The 21685-nt window shown below is 36.5% G+C and overlaps 1 protein-coding gene and 1 pseudogene across 1 annotated transcript in view; one reads left to right on the top strand and one right to left on the bottom strand.

Moving 5' to 3' along the window:
- Positions 1 to 21685, top strand: part of LOC118500231 (protein eyes shut homolog) — a 271851-nt gene that overhangs the window by 92268 nt on the left and 157898 nt on the right. The gene's annotated exons all lie outside the window — the stretch shown is intronic.
- On the bottom strand, positions 11979 to 13613 carry LOC114494483 (annotated as a pseudogene).

Raw genomic sequence — 21685 nt, 5'->3', positions numbered from 1 at the left:
TATGTGTGTGGGGGACGTTGTTTGTTTCTTTTAAACCCTGAGCATGGAAATCATGCTCAGTAAGTGATTTAAAAAGAAATCCTTTTATTGTGGAATTGCAAGAATAATTATTTGATATTCTGTATGCATATACTTGAAAGCAAAATCCCACTGCTTAACATAAATACAACAGCAGGCTTTAAAATCTGAGCTAATCTTGCTTAGACACATCACCTTAAGAAACAGTGGGTTTCTTGAGCTGCTGGTTTAAATACAAAACCCTTTCCTCTCTTGTTCTAAGTTTGTTTAGCAAACTTGGTATAAACATAAGTTCATCTAGCTAGTGAGAATACATAAGTATTTCAATGTTACCTCAAATTAAAATGGGGGAAGAAATCAAACTTCCATTAAAAAAAAACAAAACCTGAGAATTATTGTCTTTTTATTGGGCCAAAGGTAGAACAATATTCTCTTTATACAATATTCTGTTTTTCTAAACTGGATTTAATTCCCCTTCCACTGGTAAGAGTAACATAAACAGTAATAACTTACTGCCACCTACAGATGGGAGATAAGTCTTTGAAAATGCCTGCTGGTAGCAAGAAAGATGAACCTGGAGTTCACACTAAAGACCCCAGGTCACAGAATTTAGATTTCACAGGTATCAAATGTGAGAATGACTGTTTCCCTACCATTGGTTATTAGATTGTGCTTGCAGTTTATTAGATTTAAATGAAATTAGAGCTACTAAAAAGATGCAAATTCTCCAATAGTATATTCAAGCCATTTCTTCTCAAAAAAGTTTCTTTCTAATGGCAGTGAGTTGTCAGTTCCTGCAACCTAAGTTTCAAGGAGAGGAAGAAACCCCACAGTCTGTGACAAGCCTTATTTGCAGCCAGTGTTTGCAATTAGCTGTCGCCTCACCCAAAATCAGAAATGCCACCTCTCAGCCCTGTGAACAGGTTATACTGGCAGCATAAAGTAAGGCCATTTTTGTGTTATTTCTTGAAACCACATCCCAGTAACTTTTCCTGAGTCACATTTGAAGTGTCTAGGCTTCCTTTCCCACTGTTCTCAGTGTGCAATTAATTGGATATTCCTTCTCTCCTTGTATATAGTAGTATTCTTGCACTTAATTTTCAATCCACTTAATCTGTTACTGTCTATCATAAAAAAAAAGTCCATATGGCTTTGCTGTATCACTTGGTGTTCTTGCTTTTTTGAACAAATATGTATTACATTTTTTTCAAGTCTAAATGTTACATGGAAAAAATTAACAGACTATACATGGAGATATTTGTGAAAAGACATTGGAGATCATCTAAGAAGTAAAAGGTGTGTCTAAGAACAGAACCATACACACCTAGCTGAATGACTTCGGACAAAATTATTTAATTTCCTGGTTATAGCTTTGTCTCTTGTAAAATGGGAGTGGTAACATTACCCATTGTGCCTCATGGGGTGGCCGCCTGGATTAAATAAGTTATATTTAAACTGCTCAGCATTCAACAAATCAAAGTTGCAGTTTTCATTAATAGCTAATCCAAACCAACAAAAGTGATGCTGAGATGGAATCCCTTGCTTTCTCATCCTCATGATATTACTCTATATAAACTTGATAAAGAACATCTTAGTAGCAAAGTTTTTAGTTAAAATGTTTTAATTTCATTGTTTCTCTCTTAAGTCATTGTAACACTATTTATATGCACCTACAATTTAAAATTAGGACATAGTATGTACTAAACACAGTAAGAGATCTATCTTCATTGCATGTACTTCTTACAACAATCCTGCAAGTGCAATCTGGAGCTGAATAGATTAAAAAAGCTTGAACATCTTGCTCTTGACCAGTAAGTTCCAGCCTTGGGACCTAAGCCCAGATTTACAGGACTCTAACATACAGGATTCTTCTGCTAGAACATATTGCATCTAACTAGGTCATAGTAGAGATAAGACTAGAGCCCAGTCTCTGGCTCCGCAAGCAATTACTTGAATCAGAAACACCTTTGTCTTTATATCATGCTGCTTGTTATGTCTTTGTTTATATCTTTGTTTTCCATGACTATGTGAGGTCCTTCTCTCTTAAACGGTGAAGTTCCTCTGACCTTCTCCTAGGTCTTCTTTCATTATGTCCTACTTTACAAAGATGACACCATCCATTTCTATAACTTCAAAAACCACCTAACTGCTTGTAATACTGATTTTGTTCACCCTTACTATATACGCCAACTGCCAATTTAAGATGGATGTCTCAAAGTCTGATATAAAATCTTTTCTCTTCCATAAATAGAAGCACCATCTTCCCAGCTAACCTAGCCAGAAGTCTAAGAGTAATCCTCTATCTCTTGTCTTTCTCTCACCCACACTGCAACCCAGCTGTAAGTCCATTTCATTCAATTCATGATATACCGAAAGTTCCCATATTCTCTCCACCTCCACTGCTGCAAACCAAGTCAACATTACCATCTTCTCTTACCTCAACCACTGCAACAGCTCCTAACTGGTCTCCCTGACTCCTAACCTGCACTGTACCTGAATTCTTCATGCAGCAGCCTAAGTAGGCTCCTTAAACTGAAATTCAGATAGCAATCCTTTTTCTTTTTAACACTCTTCAGTGGCTTCCAAATATACTTGGAACTAACTACAAACTTATCCTGTCCTGCAAGGTTCTACATGGTCTACCAATGGCCAAATTTCCAGTAGTGCTTTGTGTCAAATCTTCCTGCTCACTATGGGTATTTGACAGTTCCTGAAACAAGGCAAGGTCATGGCAACCTCAGAACCATATTACTTGCTTTTCCCTATGTCTGCAATAGGCTTCACAGTTTTCCACATAGGAGGATACTTTTCTTTGTCAAATTTGAGTTCAAAACTCCCTTTCTTAATGAAACTCTTAAACAGCCCATCTAACATCTGTCCCCACACAACTACAACCATCCTTCTCTTCTTTCACTGTATATATTTCCTCAGTGGTACCCTTCACAAACTGCATTACCATTATCTCTCTTTTTCATGTGAAATATGTACCACTTCTTATAGACTACTCGCTTCATGGGGATGGAACCTTTCTTGTTTTATTCAGAATTTATTCTTAGCACTTAATGTAGGCCTGGAATGTTTTCAATGAATATCTATCAGCACTCAATGAATATTTGTTGACTAAGTAAATGAATTAATTATGTTAGTTGGTGGTTGTGATAGATTTGATTTCCCACATTGGCACATTACCTTGGCAATTAACCAGAGTTCCAGACCACATCACTAGATGTACAACCATTTAAAATAAAAACATTTCTCAAGGTTTGTCCTTGACATGAATCGAAACAAGCAAGAGAATAAGTGTAGGTCAATTCAAAGTCTTTGCTAATTGAAAATCAACCTAAAGTTTATGTGTCTCAGTGGGTTGCACTGACTTCTGTGTAAAGGTTAGCGTTATCATACATTAAAAAAAAATCATGTCTCCATTAGTCATAATTAGATTTTATGGTAAATGTAAGTTGAATATGATGACTTTTAACTGACTTTGGTTTTTTCCTTTATTAATAGTAAGACTTTCAGATAATTTTCATGACAGTGGTACTCCAGAGTTGCTAGGTGTTTTTTTATGAGATCATCACTACTTATAGATATTCCCTATTGTTTTACATGAAAAGAAAATCCTTTATATCACAGAGAAGGAGGATTAACTGTTTAGACTATGCCTTGAGAAAGCATGCAGTATCATGAGAACATAATATTAAAGTATGCACACAAGATTTTTCTTTAAATTTTAGACTTTTGGCATAAAATGGTCCAATATATAGCTTCTAATAAGTAATTTTAATTCATTGAACCTTGAGAAATAGCTTTGCACATAGCATGCACTTTTAATTTTGTCAGCAAACATTTATTGAATTCCTATTATTTTGTAAAAGAAAAATAGTGTTGATCCTCATTATTCATGGATTCTATATTTGCAAATTCATCAACTCAATAAAATTTACTTGTAACCCCAAAATCAATATGGTGGCATTTTTTTAGTCATTCTCCCACATGCGCAGAGTAGTGAGAAATATATCACCTGAAACGCACACTCAGCTGAAAGCCAGACAAGATGACACTCTGCCTTTTTACTCAGCTCTCATAATATAAACAAGTGGAATTTTTTGTGGTCTATGTAATATTATATTTTTTTTACATTTTTTTGCTTTTTGTTCATAATTTTACTGTTTAACATGGCCCACAAACATAATGCTGACTTGCTGTCTAGTATTCCTAAGTGCAGGAAAATCATGTATTAGATAAGTTTTGCTCAAACATGAATTATAGTGCTTTTGGCCTTGAATTCAGTGTTAATGGAACAACAATATGATACATCCTTAAAACCGAAGGGGAAATTCACCAATCTGTACATGAGGCTTCTCCAGGAAGTGCTAAAGTAACATCTATAGTATGTAATGCTAAAAAAAAAGTCACAAAATTGACTAAATTTGTAGATTCATGAGATGATAGCCAATAAAAAGAAGTACAGTGAAGAACACTGTTATACGGATGAAAGCCAAAAACATTAGTCACATTATCTAGGGTCAGGATAGTGCTGGCTGATTTGCATGACTCAAAAGGTGACGTGCATGAAAAATATTAAACATGCCAGCAAGATAGGTTTTGCAAAAGGCTGTGAAACAATTTTTTAAACATCCACTAAGATCACACAAATAAAAGTTTATGGAAGAACTTTTTTCTTCCATAAAGAATAAAAACAGGTTTTTCAACACTGATGAGACTGGTTCATTTTATAAGGACATTGATAAGCAATCTATACAATGCAAATGGCGTTTTGGCTGATGAAAATGTTGTGAGCAGAGGCTCATGAGAACCTAACCTGTATTTTCCCCAGGAGCAAGAGTTCATTACTTGCTAATTTAGTGTTCTTAGAAACTTTATAGGACATAAGTACCAGAAATAACAAAAATCAACTATATGCCTCTTACCTACAAGATGTCACGGTCTAGTGGAGGAGAGGTGTATCAGCAGACAATTAGATAAATGGCATATGTTAAGCCCACTATATATATAAAATGAGTAAATAAAAAGGTGATGAAAGAAATGTATATAAGATATGAGCAATAGGAGACACTAACCAAGTCTGAGAACTGAATGAAGGATATCTTCCTAAAGGAAGGGCCACTGAACTGAATATTTAGAGATAAAAAAAAGGTTACCTGAAAACAACAGTTGCACAAAAGTATGGGAGGAAGATAATCTAGAAACTTTGAAGAATTCCAAAGCAATCAGTGTGGTTAGAACATAGGATACTTGTAGGAGAATGATAAGATTTTAGATGAGCAAGGAACCATGGGCCTGACTAATGACTTTAAATTGTATGCTAATGATAATGGGGGAGTAATGAAATATCTAAAACCAAGACATTTTCCTGCTCTTATTTTTATTCTTAACAGAACCATGTCTGGTTTTAAAAGTTCATATTAATGAGTCCTTTATTTTCTTTTTTTTTAAAGATTTTATTTATTTATTTTCAGAGGGAAGGAAGGGAGAGAAAGAAGGAGAGGAAATATTGATATGTGAAAGAGAAACATCAATTGGTTGCCTCTTGCACAGCCCCAGGGACCAGGGACCAGGCATGTGCCCTGACTAGAAATTGAACCATCTCAGTTCCCAGTTTACTGGTGCTCAATACACTGAGCCACACCAGCCAAGGCGAGTCCTTTATTTTCTCTGTCAATTAGACATGTTTGTATGCTATCTATACTACGAATATAATTTAAAATACTTTATTTTAATATATTTTTGAAAATTCCAAGTTACTGTAGGTAGTACATTGTTCTCATTGGATAATTCTGAAAACACAGAACTAATGAGAGTGCAGGGGTGATAGATATGCCACACAAAGTGGAATATCAAAAGTGGGAGAACAAAAAATATGCATATATGTGTGAATATGTATGTATGTATATACATAAAGAATTATGGAACACGCATATGTGTATAAATATGTGTCTATGTATATATGTGTATATATATATGAAGAATTACAGAAGGCTACTTAAATGTCCAAGTACGGAAAAAGTGCCTCTTTAGAACTTAAATCTAGTCCCTTGAATATTATACACTGTTGTCTCTATTTGAAACAAAGTTAGTGAGCACTCTTGATTAAAGCTGGATTCAAATTAGTCTTTTAAATGTAATTCAGGAGACAAGGAAAAGGGACAGATGGAAGAAGAAAAGGAGGGAAGGAGGGACAATGGAAGAGAGAAAGAGAGAGAGAGAGAGACAAAAAGAGACAGACAGACAGAGATGAGCACCTTGTGGGGGGCTAGCTACTTGTCATTGGTGTCACTGCATGCTACCAAAAGCAAGTGTCAGTTAGCTGATATTGTAAAGAGCTACCAGATGGAGGGAAAGGCACTTGTCATACATTTCCAAGAGACAAAGAAATGGAGAAGCATGTCCTCCGCCAGTGCACAAAATGCAAAGATAAGTGCACATGCTATGAGGAAGCTATTGAGATTGAGAATTCATCTTTTGGGAGAAGAGGGAAGAAAAAGGCATATCCATCTTCACACAATGGCAGCAACTACAAAGAAATGACAGAGCACAAGTGTTCTATGCAGCCAAGTATGATTAATAATGAAAGGAGAAGCCTGGAAGCTCTAAACCAATATAAAAGCAAGACCTTTTGCATTTTCTTTTCATCTTTGGCCTGTGCATAAGTATTTAACATTGTTTTAATCAAATGCTTGATGTATTTTTTGCATCATTTAATTCAATGCATTTTCACTCATAAGTCATTAGTACTGTATTTAATACTTCAATTTAATAAAACCTCAGGAGAATGCAATGTGAGCAAAGAAAGCACTTTCAAGTGAACGTTCTACATAAGACTCATTACTGAAAACCTTGCTACATTGGCCTAAATAACCAACAACATATGTCACGACCTTCAGTATGAAACAGCTCTGTTTTCTCTACAATAATTTAATACAAAAGAACCATTTAATCAATCTCACAAAACAGAAGAGCTTAACACAAAACACACTCAAGGATAGCTTTCTGTCAAAGGGCATTTTTCCTGATTAATTGCTTATTATGCTATTATGACAATACTGCTGCTTGCTATATTAACTTTTAACATCTTTACCACTGACTCTGCTAGCATTCAGGAAAGAGTTGATTGCAATAATAAAAAAAGGCAAGAGATTAGAGCTTTGAGCCACATCAGGCAAACTGTAAAAAGCATTATCCAGAATTCACTGACTGATCGAAAATGTATATGTACAACCCTACTAGTAAGTAAATTACAGATCCTTTATTTCAACCTATAAAAATTATTTGGTCTATAAGATTATCACTTCACCTTCAAACAATTCAACAGAAATAAAACAATATATAACTTAATAGTAGTAATTATTTGCCACCTTTAAAGAGTAATATATAGTAATTTTCTATTTTTTATAAAAATAGCTAACATCTATTGAGCATTTTTAGTGCTTTTTAAGCCCTGGCTGGTGTGACTGAGTGGATTGAGTGTGGGCTTAAGAACCAAAGGGTCGCCGGTTAAATTCCTAGTCAGTGTACATGACTGGGTTGCAGGCCAAGTCCCCAGTAGGGGGCATGCAAAAGGCAACCACACGCTGACATTTCTCTCCCTCCCTTCCCCTCTCTCTAAAAATAAATTTTAAGAAAAACTATTTATTATCTCCATTATTAGATAAAAACCTCAAATGCAAAAAGCTTAAATTTTTTTGCCAAGATCATATGAGGTAAAAAATTTGGGAATTGAGATTTAAACCCATTTAACTCTATCAGCAAGGTCTCAGCTGCTACAATAGATTAATTTTTTCTATCATGATATTTTGTTCAGACTCAACATACTTTCTTTAAAAATTATGCTGCAGAGCACCATATCCTCACTGTACAAAATAAGAATTTCCTTGTATTTCCTAAAATAAATATAAATCATGAGTTTATTTTTTCTCTTTTTTTAATTGTTGTTCAAGTACAGTTGTCTCCATTATGCTTAATGATTTTAATAAAATATTATCATTAGGGCACACTTGGTATTTCATCACAAACATTTTTGTCTAGAATTCTTGAAGATCTGTTGTTTTACAGTTTTTAAACAGATATTTCATTGTGGTGGAAAATAGAAAATTTCCTTCTAACTCTCTCATGAAGCCAAAAAGAATGGTAATGATAAAACTAGACTACATTGAGGATTTTACTCAAAACTCTTTATTCCATTTAATCTATTTTACTATATTTTCTGTTACTGAGGTGCTGTTACTTGTATAAAGCAGTTCATGTTACTTGATTTTCCCATTCAAAATATTAGCTCAGAAAAATACGGTAGGTATTTTGATGGAATTGAACTAATATTCAATTCAGGCAAAAGAGTCAAACCATTGTGGTGCATAGACACAGCCTGAGATCCAAGCATTTCTTACTATGGATATCTAATTTTGTCTAAATTTTTTCATGCAATTTAACTTTTCTTAGTTTACTGACTAGAAATTTTTGCTTAACCCAGTAAATATATTTATTTGTAATGTACAATAATTAATGTATTTGCATATGTTTGGGTGTATAGGTAATGAGAAGATAGGGGTGGCTTATTACTCTGGATCTTTTGACATTAACCTCCCTAAACTTTTAATCTTTACCTAAAACTTCCTAGCTACATGGCCAGATCATACTGTGTCATTAAGTAATTCTATCAAAAGAATGATTTGCTTTCATGTAACCAAAAATATGAGTCATTAACAATATATTTTTTACTAAGGTGATCACACTTTTCACATGTAAATGTTGCTCTTTTCACATCTTTATAAATTAACTAGCAAACTAAAACATGTCATTCACTAACACAGTTTATAAAATGTACTAAAAGTCTCTGTGTTCAGTACACATTGAAGCAAGAATTCTTATTTTTATCTCTCGCTGTGGATGTAAGAACACATAGAAAGCCCATTTTTGCCATGTTTGGGTAAGAACAAGATGCATTGTCTTACAATTTGCTGTAAATTATACTTTTCGAATTAGGCAGAATTATTTTGGCTGTGAGGGACAGAAACCCAGTACAAACAAACCTAAAGCAGAAAAGGAGTCATTGTGCTTGAGAGTCCACTTATCTGAGCAGAGTTAAGTCCTGGCTCTGTCTTTTACTCTGCTTTTCTCTCTGGCTTTATTCTGCAGCTTTTTATGCAGGCAGGTGGAAAAGAAGGCTGTTGGCATTCTACCTAGATGGTCTTCACAACATATGGTCTGGAGCAAAGAAGAAGCCTCTCTTCCTGTATCTATATATCAAATGTTAGGAAAACTTCCTATTGAAATATTGTAAGGGCCAGGTAGATCTGACTGGCTAGCTTGGGTTGATACCCACATAAGGAACGAGAACTAGACAGGTGAAACAACATATGTGGTTTATTCATAAAGAAGAGTGATTTGGGCCCTGGCTGGCGTAGCTCAGTGGATTGAGCGCCGGCTGGGAACCAAAGTGTCCCAGGTTCGATTCCCAGCCAGGGTACATTCCTGGGTTGCAGGCCATAGCCCCCAGCAACTGCACATTGATGTTTATCTCTCTCTCTCTCTCTCTCTCTCTCTCTCTCTCTCTCTCTCTCTCTCTCTCTCTCTCCCCCTCTCCCCCTCCCTTCCCTCCCTAAAAATAAATAAATAAAATCTTAAAAAAAAAAAAAAAAAGAAGAGTGATTTGGTTGGGCTAGTATCTGGAGACAATGAATGTTGCAGAGAAATAAGAATAATACCCCCTGAGAATTAGCAGGGAGGAGCACCCTTCCAAAATAAGAATAGTACAAGCTTGAACCATTTATCAAAAAAAGCAACTTTCTTTAATTCACATTTATAATGTACAGGTTCATAGATGCATGTGAATATATATCTTCACAGATCTCTCCGTATTTCCACACAGAATCAAGTTGGACAAGATATCCTCTGATTCTAACCCATTCATGTAAATTACTCATTTGTCGTTTTTGTCCATGATAAATATCAAACCAATCAGAACTATGATTGAATGATTAAGTCTCAATGGGATGTACAGGCAAGACCATTAGTAGTTTACCTAGAGAAATTAATTCTGAGTTTGATTTCATTACCCTAGAAACTATTTTTATTTGGAGATCATTTTTATACTCATTGTCACTAGTTATGGGAAATTATGATGTTATTTTCAAAAACAATACTTGTAAAACTAGTCCCCTTAAAAACTTCATTTTTAAAACTCTTAAACCTAGGAAAAATTAATGTAGTCTTATGCTTCCTTTTGCCAAAACTGAATGGTGAAATATTTTCCCAGCCTTTCTAATATTGTCATCTTTTCCAAAGGGTATTTTTTGTCTTGCCTAAACCACTAAAAAAATTAATGGGGGGTGGTCAGGATTTTTGTTTGTCTTTATCATGCCTATGAAAATTTGATCTTACAAATTTGATATTCCTCTTAACCTCAGTACTTTACTTCCCTTAAAGTGTCATACGGAAGGAATAATTCTAGAGATGTTGACTTTGAAAGGGACTTTGAAATATTTTATTTCTGAGCCGAGTCAAAAATAGGCATGTTTGTTAAAAAAAAATCCCTTCACAAAGAAGCTTGTCTGGGAAAAGCATTCTTCAAAACTGTAGACATTTCTATCAGAAAGCCTCTGTTCCAATTCATGGAGCTTATTGTTCTGGTCTCAGAGCTCAGTCCCCACAGCTTGAATTTCTTTTCAAATATGTTTAATGACTTTTAAGAATGTGTTTCTTGCTAAGTCTTGTGAGCTTCTGGTGTCAATGTTTGCCTTTTGATTTCTGTTATTTAGTTCACTTTTATACTCCCGACCCTTGATAAAACAAGGGCCAAAACTGTCTAGCTCTTTGTAAAATGTGTGCTTGTCCACCGGAGGACTCCTGGGCACATGTGTGAGCCTTAGACATTGGGCTTTTCCTTAATGACTTTGCTTGCTGAGTTTGTCAAATATTTTTATATATCCAACTCATCTGCTCTGACATTTGGACAATACAAATGTGTTAATTCACATGGGGTATAGGTTAGACCAAATAAATCATAGCTGGCACCTTGAAGAGAAATTAAGGTAAATAAAGTCAGTAATTTATGTTGTAATCACCTATAGATCACTTACATTTTCTCTTTCAACCAAGAAAATTAAACCACATTTGAACATCTCTATCACATTTAAGCTATCTTGGAATATGCATTTAGAGAAAATATAATTGTATAGAAAATCACGTGGGTTTACCCACAGAGAGTGCAATGGCCTGAATGGTTGACCAAGTTGACCAATGTTGTCTTCAAATGTTAAAACATTTTGGCCCAATCTGTAATTTAATGAAAACTCTCCAATACCCCTGTTTTCTTAATACTGGAAGACATTTCAGTTTTAGTGTAGTACTAACAATTCTAAAACCCTATAAAGACCAGTTATTTTAACTGTCTTTCATGGACAGTGACAGACTCCATTCCCAGACTTGCAATTACACTGTGGTTGGGTCCACATCGCCACTACTAGACAAGTAGTTCTCAGTGTGTGGACTTATTGTGCGAATCAGTTAGGCTGCTTCATTTTTCTAGTTTCCTGGTTCTTTTCTGCTTCAAGGGCTCATCTTCAGCCTTGCCTAAGACAATCAATTGATTGAGAAATCTAAAAGAATATAATTGATTTATAAAACAAATTGCCTCATTATGCTGTAGTGAGAAATATAGCTCCAATTAGATATTAATTTTATCAGATGGCCAATACAGAGACACAATGGAAACCTCTTTACAGAAGGTAGTGTGCTGAATATGGGAACTTTTTTTTATTCCACATATACAATGTTACCTATTCAATTTATTAAAAATTATAATAAACATAATAATCAAACTAGTGCTCCAAACTTATGCTGTTCACAGGGAAGACACTACAAGAGAAGACAATAGAGACTGGCTTGCAATAAGAAGTACAAATTCCTTCTATAGAGATGGAGAAATAAAAGGACAAATCTAGTTGTCTAAAAGACAATTCACTGTACACATTTTATTTACAGTTTTGTACACTGTCTTAATGTGAATGGGATTGCTTTTCTATTTAAGCCACTTTTTAACCAAAGCAAAATAACCTAAGTAATACAAAGTGTTAAAATACAGCAAAGAGATACAAAAACAGATGTACTAATTCTAATTAGGAATGTAATTATGATGTTACATTTTTATAATCCACAATTATGTTTAGGAAATCACACAAACATAGATCACTGATTTGAATGAAATGCATAAATTTGTAGCAAAGCTTTGTAGCTATAAAAAACCAAAAAATTACCAAAGAATGCCCAAAATTAATGTTTATTCCACCTTTGTGTCATATTCCTGGATCCTTTACCAATGTTACATGAGGAAAAAAAACAAAGCAAACAAATGAAAAAGTGAAATCAGAATCACTAATGTTATCAAGTAGGGAACCAAATAAATTAAAATCTAGCAGCCATCAGCAAGAGTACAGCAAAGACAATGCTGCAAAAAAAAAAAGACAAAAAAAAAGAAAGAAACAAAATTGCTAGAAAACTGTATGCATCATACTCTTTCAAACCAGCAAAATATGCTCCTGCATACAATGGAACATAAACAAAATTCTTTTCCTGTAAGGTATAGAGAAATGTTAAGGTCTTTTTGAACTTTGTGGATGGGTAAAGTGTTTGTAATGATAATTTTCCTAAGCTATTACACAGTAGGCCAGAAATACATTTTTGGATTCTGGGGACAATGTGTACTGTTAATTCTTTGATTGGGTAAGTGAATATTCTAGCCAAAGTTAAAAAAAATGAACTCAGAAGTACAAGACAAAGGCAAATGAGACTTCTCATATCTTTGCAATGTTTAGATGGAAATCAAATTTTAATGCAGTCCACGCTGCTTTTGAAGAGGCTTTGGTTCAACTCCCAAATCTCGATTGCTTGATGCAGTCTCCTATGAGAATACTCAGAAGGTGTCTTCTTAAACAACAAACCTATTTTTAGTGGTGGAGCCGCTCTTAGTAGCTGTGTCTGCATGAGACTGATAACGAATCATCATCTTTGGAGAAAGTCCTAACCTTTCCTTGTATACCCTCCCTATATATGTAACAGCATCTCTGTTTTCACATTCAGTAGTCCATATTGTTATCTTATCACCTTTAGCTCTAACATTAACAACAGCTCCACATACATCATCACTGTAGTCATCAAAAGATTCTCCAATAAGGCACAGCAGTGTCTCTTGCTGAAAGCAATTGAGGTCACTTCGTCTCTGCTGTTTGCTTAACGTAATTAGCCATCATCCTCCTCATTTGTTTTTTCATCTTCCCACATAGGCTTAATACCATCCTTAAAAAGTGAGTAGTCACAGCCAGGCATTAAATTACTAGACAACTGGATATGGTTGTACAGAGCCTAAAAGTCTTCAACAGTATCAAACTCAGAGATCAGCGGAAGGTTTGCTTGCCAAGCTTTGCTTTTATCATTTTTAAAAAACCAGAGTGCCCATCTGTTCTGTAAAGGATGTTTAATATAGTGTTCTGGATTAGCAACCTCCTGGTTAGATTCTGTTTTCTCTTCTTCTGTAGGCGGGGGATTAGGAGTAGGGTGGTTGCCGGTTCCCCAGTCGCCATCTTAGATCGATCTCTGAATATGGGAACTTTTAAAAAGGAAATAAAATGGCATTGAGGTTATACAATCCAAACTGAGAACTTGTCTTATTCCCTCTGCTTCCAACTTGTTCTGAAAACTGATGCCATTTACAGCCCCCTGTTTAAGGGCTTTAGTTCCCACATGACCTCCAAAAGAGCCAGAACACTGATAATTCTTGCTCCACGAGATAAGGAATTAAGCTGCAGTCCCAAGCACATAAAATAGTGGCATTGCCAGTTTTCAGGCCTATGAACAGTAGTCTCTCAGGCTCTAGGCTCCCAGTAGCTCCCTCACACAGCATCAGGAATAAAGCCTAAGAATCTGCACAGTGCTTGAGTCCCAGGATTGCGTATCTTTCTAGACAATCCGGCCCATGTTGTCTAGTCATCAGGTTCAGGGTTCTACCTCTATCCTTCCCCTTTTTAGTCCTTTTGATTGGTTCCTGAATCAAGTGAGAGTTTCAAGGAGAAAAAGAATGCACTCTCATATTGTGATAATTCAGTGAAGATGTAATAAGGGAGCTATTTACAAAGATATAACCAAGGTGAAGGGAAGCCATAAAGAATGTGCAGAATCCAGAGATAGTAAGAACACATATGTTACTACCCTAAGTCCAAAGGGTGGCAGGGGTGATGTAATTGGATTCAGAAGAGCTGAAAGTGAAAAGAGGTAAGCTTCCATTGAGGGATATATAGCCAATTTAACATAATCCAGCAAGAAAGGAGCCAGGAAACAATCCTCTAACTTCATTTCTCCCTTCATTTTGATTTCTATGTGGGATCCCAGGAGCAAGAAAGCCTGATTGATTATTTCAGATACTCTCTACCTATCATGATGGAGAAAGATGGATTGGAATAGGGGAGGAAAATATAAAATATCCAGCATAGTTCTCCAATCACCCATCAAAATATACTGGTCTCTATTTCTATTTGTTTTGTTGCCTACCCTAAGGCAGAAATCTGGGAATTATACCAAGTATTTTGTTTTATGAAGAAAGGAGGATAAGAAATTTCAGTCCTGACAGTACTTGATGCACTTCAGATAATAGCACCCTTGACATTGCTAAGTGCTACACTGGCCCCATTCCTGTCCCCTGGAGGGTTAGGATTTAACGTGTTTGTTTTCTCCCTTCTTGAGGACAGGAACTATTTCTGATGCACCTTTGTACTCCTTACAGTTGTCTGGCACATAGTCGTTTCTCAAAAATGTTTGCTAAACCTAAGTATTCTATTAAAATGCCACCCTTTACTAACACACTAGCATTGGCTGTATTTTCTCTCTCATGGGAAGTGCCTGGAGTAGCACAAATCTGATCCATTTCAAGTGTTCCTTTTTCAGTATTTCTTCCAGATCCTCAGAAGTTTTAGTTGTCCATTATCATTATATTATCGTTTTCCTCCATTTAACATATTCTCATGACATGTTACAGTATCCCAGTTTGCAGCTTATTTTCCACTGATTTCATTTTAGATTGCTTCCTGGTGACATGTAGGAAGACCCCTAAATCTCATCAGCAACATGTCTTCAAATTACATTTTAGTGCAGGTTACCTTGGGGAATGTTTCTTATAGGTTCCTAATAGCATCAAAATCTTGTTGGGTGGGTGGGTTGTGGGGTGCAGTTAGTATCAAATTAAAGAAACTGAGCCCAAGGGTACTACATGGCATTATGCCTGGAATATAAAAAGTTCTTAGTCCAATGGATAAATGAAAGAACAAAAGAATGCAAAGGTGAATGAATGAACAGATTATTGACAATGATCTAAGGATTATCTATCACAGGTTATGCCTAGATATTGACTGCTTAACAGAACTAATGGTAAACTTGATGTTTTAGGAAAGACTCAGCTTCCATTTCTGGGGAAAACCACATTCAAAAGGGTAGAACACTATATATAAAGGCTAGAGGGAAATACCGGCAATGATGATGCAGAGATGTAATCAGTATCAGGCTAGCAGGAATTCCTGTGCATCTGACAGAAAATAGCAACATGGAATTCTGAGACAAGTGAGTTTATAATTACATGTCAACTGCTCTGTGTTTATGCCAGGGATACCTATCAACCAGTAGTCAGGGCCAGGTATGTGAACAGACTCCTGTCCCAGAAGGGGTTTGGGTTTAATGTCAAAGGGCTGTAATGAATAATGCAGAACTCTAGTCTTGGAGGGCTAGCCAGATTCCTAGCAAGCACTTACACAAGGTTGGAGACGAAAATAAGACAGAAGAACAATTATTAGAATGCACATTCAGATCCAAATTAAAGGACATTTCCTCTGGCTTTATAGACTGTTAGAGTTTGACAGTCAGAAAAGAGGGGCAAGTTGGTCCAGTTGGAGGGAAGAACATGAATAGAGTTGCCCACAGTCCAAATCCTGGTTGCATTGCCATAAAGAAGGTAATTAATGTCTCAATTAACTCTTTCATTTTTCATCTGTATAATAGGAATCATAAAAAAATATTTGCATCTCAGGATTTTCATTAGCATTACATGTAAAAAGTTTAACAAAGTATCTGGCAAGAGCAAGTGTATTATTTTATAAGGGATGCCATAACAAAATACCATATATTGGGTGGTTTAAACAGGTAACAATTTTTTTCCTCCATTTTAACTTAGTTACCTTTTCAAAATCCCTACTTCCCAATACAATCATGTTCTGAGGTAGTAGGTGTTAAGGTTTCAACATATAAATTTGGGGGGAACATAATTCAGTCCATAACAATAGGCACCCGATAAATGTGAATGCTCTCTACAAAGTCATGGAGGCCAGAAAACACAAGGTGAGGACAGTGCTATCCATTCATTAATTGATTCATTTGTTCTGCAAATGTTGAGAACTGGCTATATTCTAGGCTCTACCCTAAACACAGGAAGTACAGCAATGCACAGGCAGTAAGTTTCTGCTTTAGGTAGCTCCCATTCCAGGTGAGGAGTTAGGAGGTAAAGTCACACAAACTACTGAAAAATTATTTCTGTTGCACATGTAGTAGAATATGAAGTATAAATATGAAAATAACACTAGTTTTAGAGCTTGGATTTTATTAATCAGATGATAGAGGAAATATATTTTTTCAGTAAAGATGGGGTGTGAAGCTATGCTCCTGGAAGAGCCCAGGAAAAAGCAAATAGATGGTTACTGAAATGATTAAGATACCATTTCAGGATGGTATATCATATGAAGTGATGGTATGCCATGTCTCTCAAGCATTCATATAGAATATTCCATCTTTATTCTAGAATTATCTGAGAATCAGAACTAAGAAAGCAAAGCAGCAGGGGGCACAGAGAAGAACATCAAGTACTATGAGATAAAAAGAACAAGATTAAAAAATCCACTGAAGGCAGGGAGCCTAGAGAAGATGTAGAGAATGATTATTGGGTTTTGAGCCTAGTAAGCAGAATGCTAGAATAATTCCAGAAAGAAGAGGGAGGAAGAAGAGTTCAATTTGGGCCTTTTGTCCTGAAGAGTCAGGTGACCATCCAAATGGAGCTATTCCAAATAGTTGCAAATGTTAACAATGGAGAGGGCAAACGTATAGATTTGAGATCAACTATGTAGAGCTTAAGGTTGAACCGTGTCATTACTGAAAGGAAGCAAGGAAAGAGAAGAAAGCAAAATGAGAAGAAATTTTTAGAAAAACTACATTGGCCACTGTAGGAAGGGATCAAGTCAAGTTGTAGAGTGATTAAAAAGAAATAGAAAAGGAAAAGAGGCCTTCTGAGGTAGGTGCTCTCAACTGAATGTCTCTCCCCCAAAAAACTTCAAATGTTGAAACCCTGGTCCCCAGTATGATGGTTTCTTTCAAGTGGGGCCTTTGGGAGGTGAGTAGGCCATGAGGGCGGAATTATCATGAATGAGATTAGTGATCTCATAAGAACAGACACTAGAGAGATGATCTGTGTCTTCCCTGAATAAAGATATAGAAAGAAGGTGGCCACCTGAAAACCAGGCAGTGAGTCTCCACCAGACACAATCTGCAAGCACCTTGATCTTGACTCTGCCATGCCCTAAAATTGGGAAAATAAATTTCTGTTGTTTGTGTCACCCAGCTTACGGTATTTTGTTAGGGAGCTTGAACTGACTAAGACAGTAAGAGACCTAAAAGAGCAAGCGTCAGAACCCAAGGGGAAGGAACATAAGGGAGAAACTGCAGGCAGCAATGATGAATGCCACAGAGAAGTCAAAAAAGATGAGAAATGGAAAAAGTTTGGATCTTTATAAGAATTCATTTGTGACTATCAAGAAAATGCAGTTGGTGGTACAGTGATGAGAAGTCAGGAAGGCAGCTGGGGAAGCAGATTTCTCTTTAAACAAGGGCGAGGGTAAAGGGTAGCAGTTTCACATGGCAGTGATTCCTGCTTAAGAAGGCTACTCTGGGTGACCCAGTTATGCCCGTTGCCTCAGGTGAATGACTAGAGCATGCCCTTTCACTCATCAAAATAGTATTCTATACTCAGTTAGAATAGTCTTGGTAATTCCTGGAAAGCCAAAGGAGGAACATGCTTTCTCTAAGACAGCAGAGAGAGGAAGAAATCATATAGGAAGACACAAGGAAGTGTTGCTATGATAACCACAGGTGTTTAGGGGCTCAAGCAAATAGTACTTAGTGTTCCAATAAAGTATAGTAAAGGATAGTAGAGTGGGTTGCAGGGTTTGGGAAAGTAGTCTCTTTAACTTTGCCTGTAGTAATTGAGAACACCCACAACACCCCTGCTGAGCCCTGAAGCAGTATTGGAGTGGCCGATCTGATTCATCAGTCAGTCTACTATTTTAACAGATAAAAAATCAAATTGAGGACTTCTAGCCAAGATGGAGGCATAGGTAGATGCACTGTGCCTCCTCACACAACCAAAAGAAGGACAATAACAAATTTAAAAGCAAAAAACTACCAGAACTGACAGAAAATCAAACTGTGTGGAAGTCTGAGAACCAAGGAGCTAAAGAAGAAATATTCATCCAGACCTGTAGGAGGGGCAGAGATGGGCAGCTGGGAAGAGGGATTCACAACAAGGCAGCATCTGGAGGACCCAGCAAGGTGGGGGATTGCAGACTGGGTGGTCCCACATTCGCATGCAGATAAACAGGGAGGAAAAACTAAGGAGCAAGACAGACCTGGAAACCCAGGACTCCAGTGAGGGGAAATAAAGCTTTAAACCTCTGATTGAAAACACCAATGAGGGTTGAGGCAGCAGCGGGAGAAGCTCCCAGCCTCACAGGAGAGTTCGTTGGAGAGACCCACAGGGTCCTAAAACATACACAAACCCATCCACATGGGAATCAGCACCAGAGAGCCTGATTTGATTGTGGGTAGCAGAGGAAGTGACTGAAAGCCCACAGAGAGTGGAGCAAGCGGCTTCATTCCCTCTTGGACCCCTCCCCCACATACAGCTTCACAACACAGCTACATGGGTTGCCCTGCCCTGGTGAACACCTAAGTCTCTGCCCCTCACTATGTAACAGGCACACTGAGACAAAAAAAAAAAAAAGGCCCAAATGAAAGAACAGATCAAAGCTCCAGAAAAAAATACAACTAAGTGATGAAGAGATAGCCAACATATCAGATGCACAGTTCAGAACACTGGTAAGCAGGATGCTCACAGAATTGGTTAAATTTTGTCACAAATTAGATGAAAAAATGAAGGCCACACTAAGTGAAATAAAGGAAAATGTTCAGGGAACTAACAGTGACAGAAAGGAAATCAGGAATCAAATCAATGATGTGGACCAGAAGGAAGAAAGAAATATTCAACCAGAACAGAATGAAGAAATAAGAATTCAAAAAAAATGAGGGGAGGCTTAGGAACCTCTAGGACATCTTTAAACATTCCAACATCCAAATCATAGGGGTGCCAGAAGGAGAAGAGGAAGGTCAAGAAACTGAAAACTTATTTAAACAAATAATGAAGGAGAACTTCCCCAAACTGTCAAAGAAAATAGACTTCTGGGAAGTTCAGGAAGCTCAGACAATCCCAAAGAAGTTGGACCCAAGGAGGAACACACCAAGGCACATCATAATTAAATCACCCAAAATTAAAGAGAAGGAGAGAATCTCAAAAGGAGCAAGAGAAAAGGAGACAGTTACCTACAAAGAAGTTCCCATCAGACTATCAGCTGATTTCTCAAAAGAAACTTTGCAGGCAATAAGGGGCTGGGAAGAAATGTTCCAAGTCACGAAAAGCAAGGACCTACATCCAAGATGACTCTATCCAGCAAGGCTATCAGTTAGAATGAAAGAGCAGATAAAGTGCTCCCCATATCAGGTCAAGTTAAAGGAGTTCATCATCACCAAGCCTTTATTACATGAAATGTTAAAGGGACTTATTTAAGAAAAAGAAGAAAAAAAACATGAACAGTAAAATGACAACAAACTCACAGTTATTAACAACCACACCTAAAACAAACCAAAAAAAAACACAAACTAAGCAAACAACTAGAACAGGAACAGAATCAGAGAAATGAAGATCATACGGAGGGTTGTCAGTGGAAGAGTGGGAGGAGGAGAAATGGGGAAAAGGTACAGAGAATAAGTAGCATAAATGGTAGGTAGAAAATAGACAGGGGAAAGTTAAGAATAGTATAGGAAATGTAGAAGCCAAAGAATTTACATGTATGACCCATGGACATGAACTAAAGTGGGGAAATGTGGGTGGGAGGGGGTGTTCAAGGTGGAGGGGAATAAAGGGGGGAAATAGGACAACCATAATAACATAATCAATAAAATATTTTTTAATGAAAAAAATCAAATTGAGAAATTATACATGTTAAGACTTTTTATTCACTTTCATGGAGTGGAATTTTTGTTATTTTTTCAATTCTTTACTTTCCTTCTTTGCATTTTTTATGTCTAAAATGATGATTGCTTTGATAATTGATAAAAATCAATTATTTAGGAAGCAAGCTCTTTGTTGTTTTGGGTCATGAAGACCACTTTGATATGTTAACTTGAACAGAGATTATAACGGTGAGCCTTCATAGAAAGAACTGTAATCCTTGCATGCTGCTAATTTATGCAGCCAACACACTTATTTTTTTAATTTATTTTTATTGTTTACACTATTATAGATGTCCCCATTTTCCCCCACTTTGCCCACCTCCCCCCGCCCCACCCTTGCCCCCTTCCCTCTGACCACCAGTATGCTGTTGTATATGTCTATGGCTTATGCACATATGTTCTTCGGTCAGTCCCTTCTCCTTCCTTCATCCAGTTCTCCCTCCTTCCTCCTCTCTGACAGCTGTCAGTCTGTTCCATCTGTCCGTACCTCTGTTTCTATTTTGTTCATCAGTCTACTTTGTTCATTAGATTCCAGATAAAAGTGAGATCATACAGTATTTGTCTTTCATTGACTGGCTTATTACACTTAGCATAATAATCCATCCATGCTGTTGCAAAGCTAGGAGTCCCTTCTTTTTTATGTAGTATTCCATTATATAAATGGATCACAACTTTTTTATTCACTCATCTCCTGATGGGCACCTGGGCTGTTCCCAAATCTTGGGCAACACATTAAAATATAATGATGTAGCAAGTGTTTATTGACTTTCAATTTTTAGAAATTGCCTATCAGTAAAACATATAAAACTGAAAAATGGGCACAAAACAGAATGCAAATGTGATCGGCCTCAACACTTTTAAAGGCTGAACTGACGGGAGACAGAAGCTGGCAATAAGAGTGGAGGAGAAAATGGGTCAGGGCACTAATATTTTAATCTAACAAGCAAGCAGGCAAGGAATATTGAGTGTATTAGTGTATAAAGAAACATAGTTTTAGGTGTGCAACATATCATACAAAGATAACTAATAAGTCAAACATGAGGCACAAGTACTGGGAGATAATAGTATATATTAACTACACTCTTTCTTAGCAGAGAAGTAATAGATTATAGCTGAATTTGATTAACCAAGAGAAAGCATTATAATCATACAATGGGAGAAAAAGATCAGAAGAACTAAAAACAGCAGAAAATGCTGCTGTCTCTGGGAAATGAACACAAAGTAGGAAAGTGTGGGTGAGAAACTGCTATCTTTCATTATGAGTCCTTACATTCTACTGAAT

The sequence above is a fragment of the Phyllostomus discolor genome, chromosome 4 (genome assembly GCF_004126475.2).
Source record: "Phyllostomus discolor isolate MPI-MPIP mPhyDis1 chromosome 4, mPhyDis1.pri.v3, whole genome shotgun sequence".
Lineage (NCBI taxonomy): Eukaryota > Metazoa > Chordata > Mammalia > Chiroptera > Phyllostomidae > Phyllostomus > Phyllostomus discolor.
Note: the sequence above shows the minus strand (reverse complement) of the source record. Positions and strands in the feature narration are given on the sequence as shown.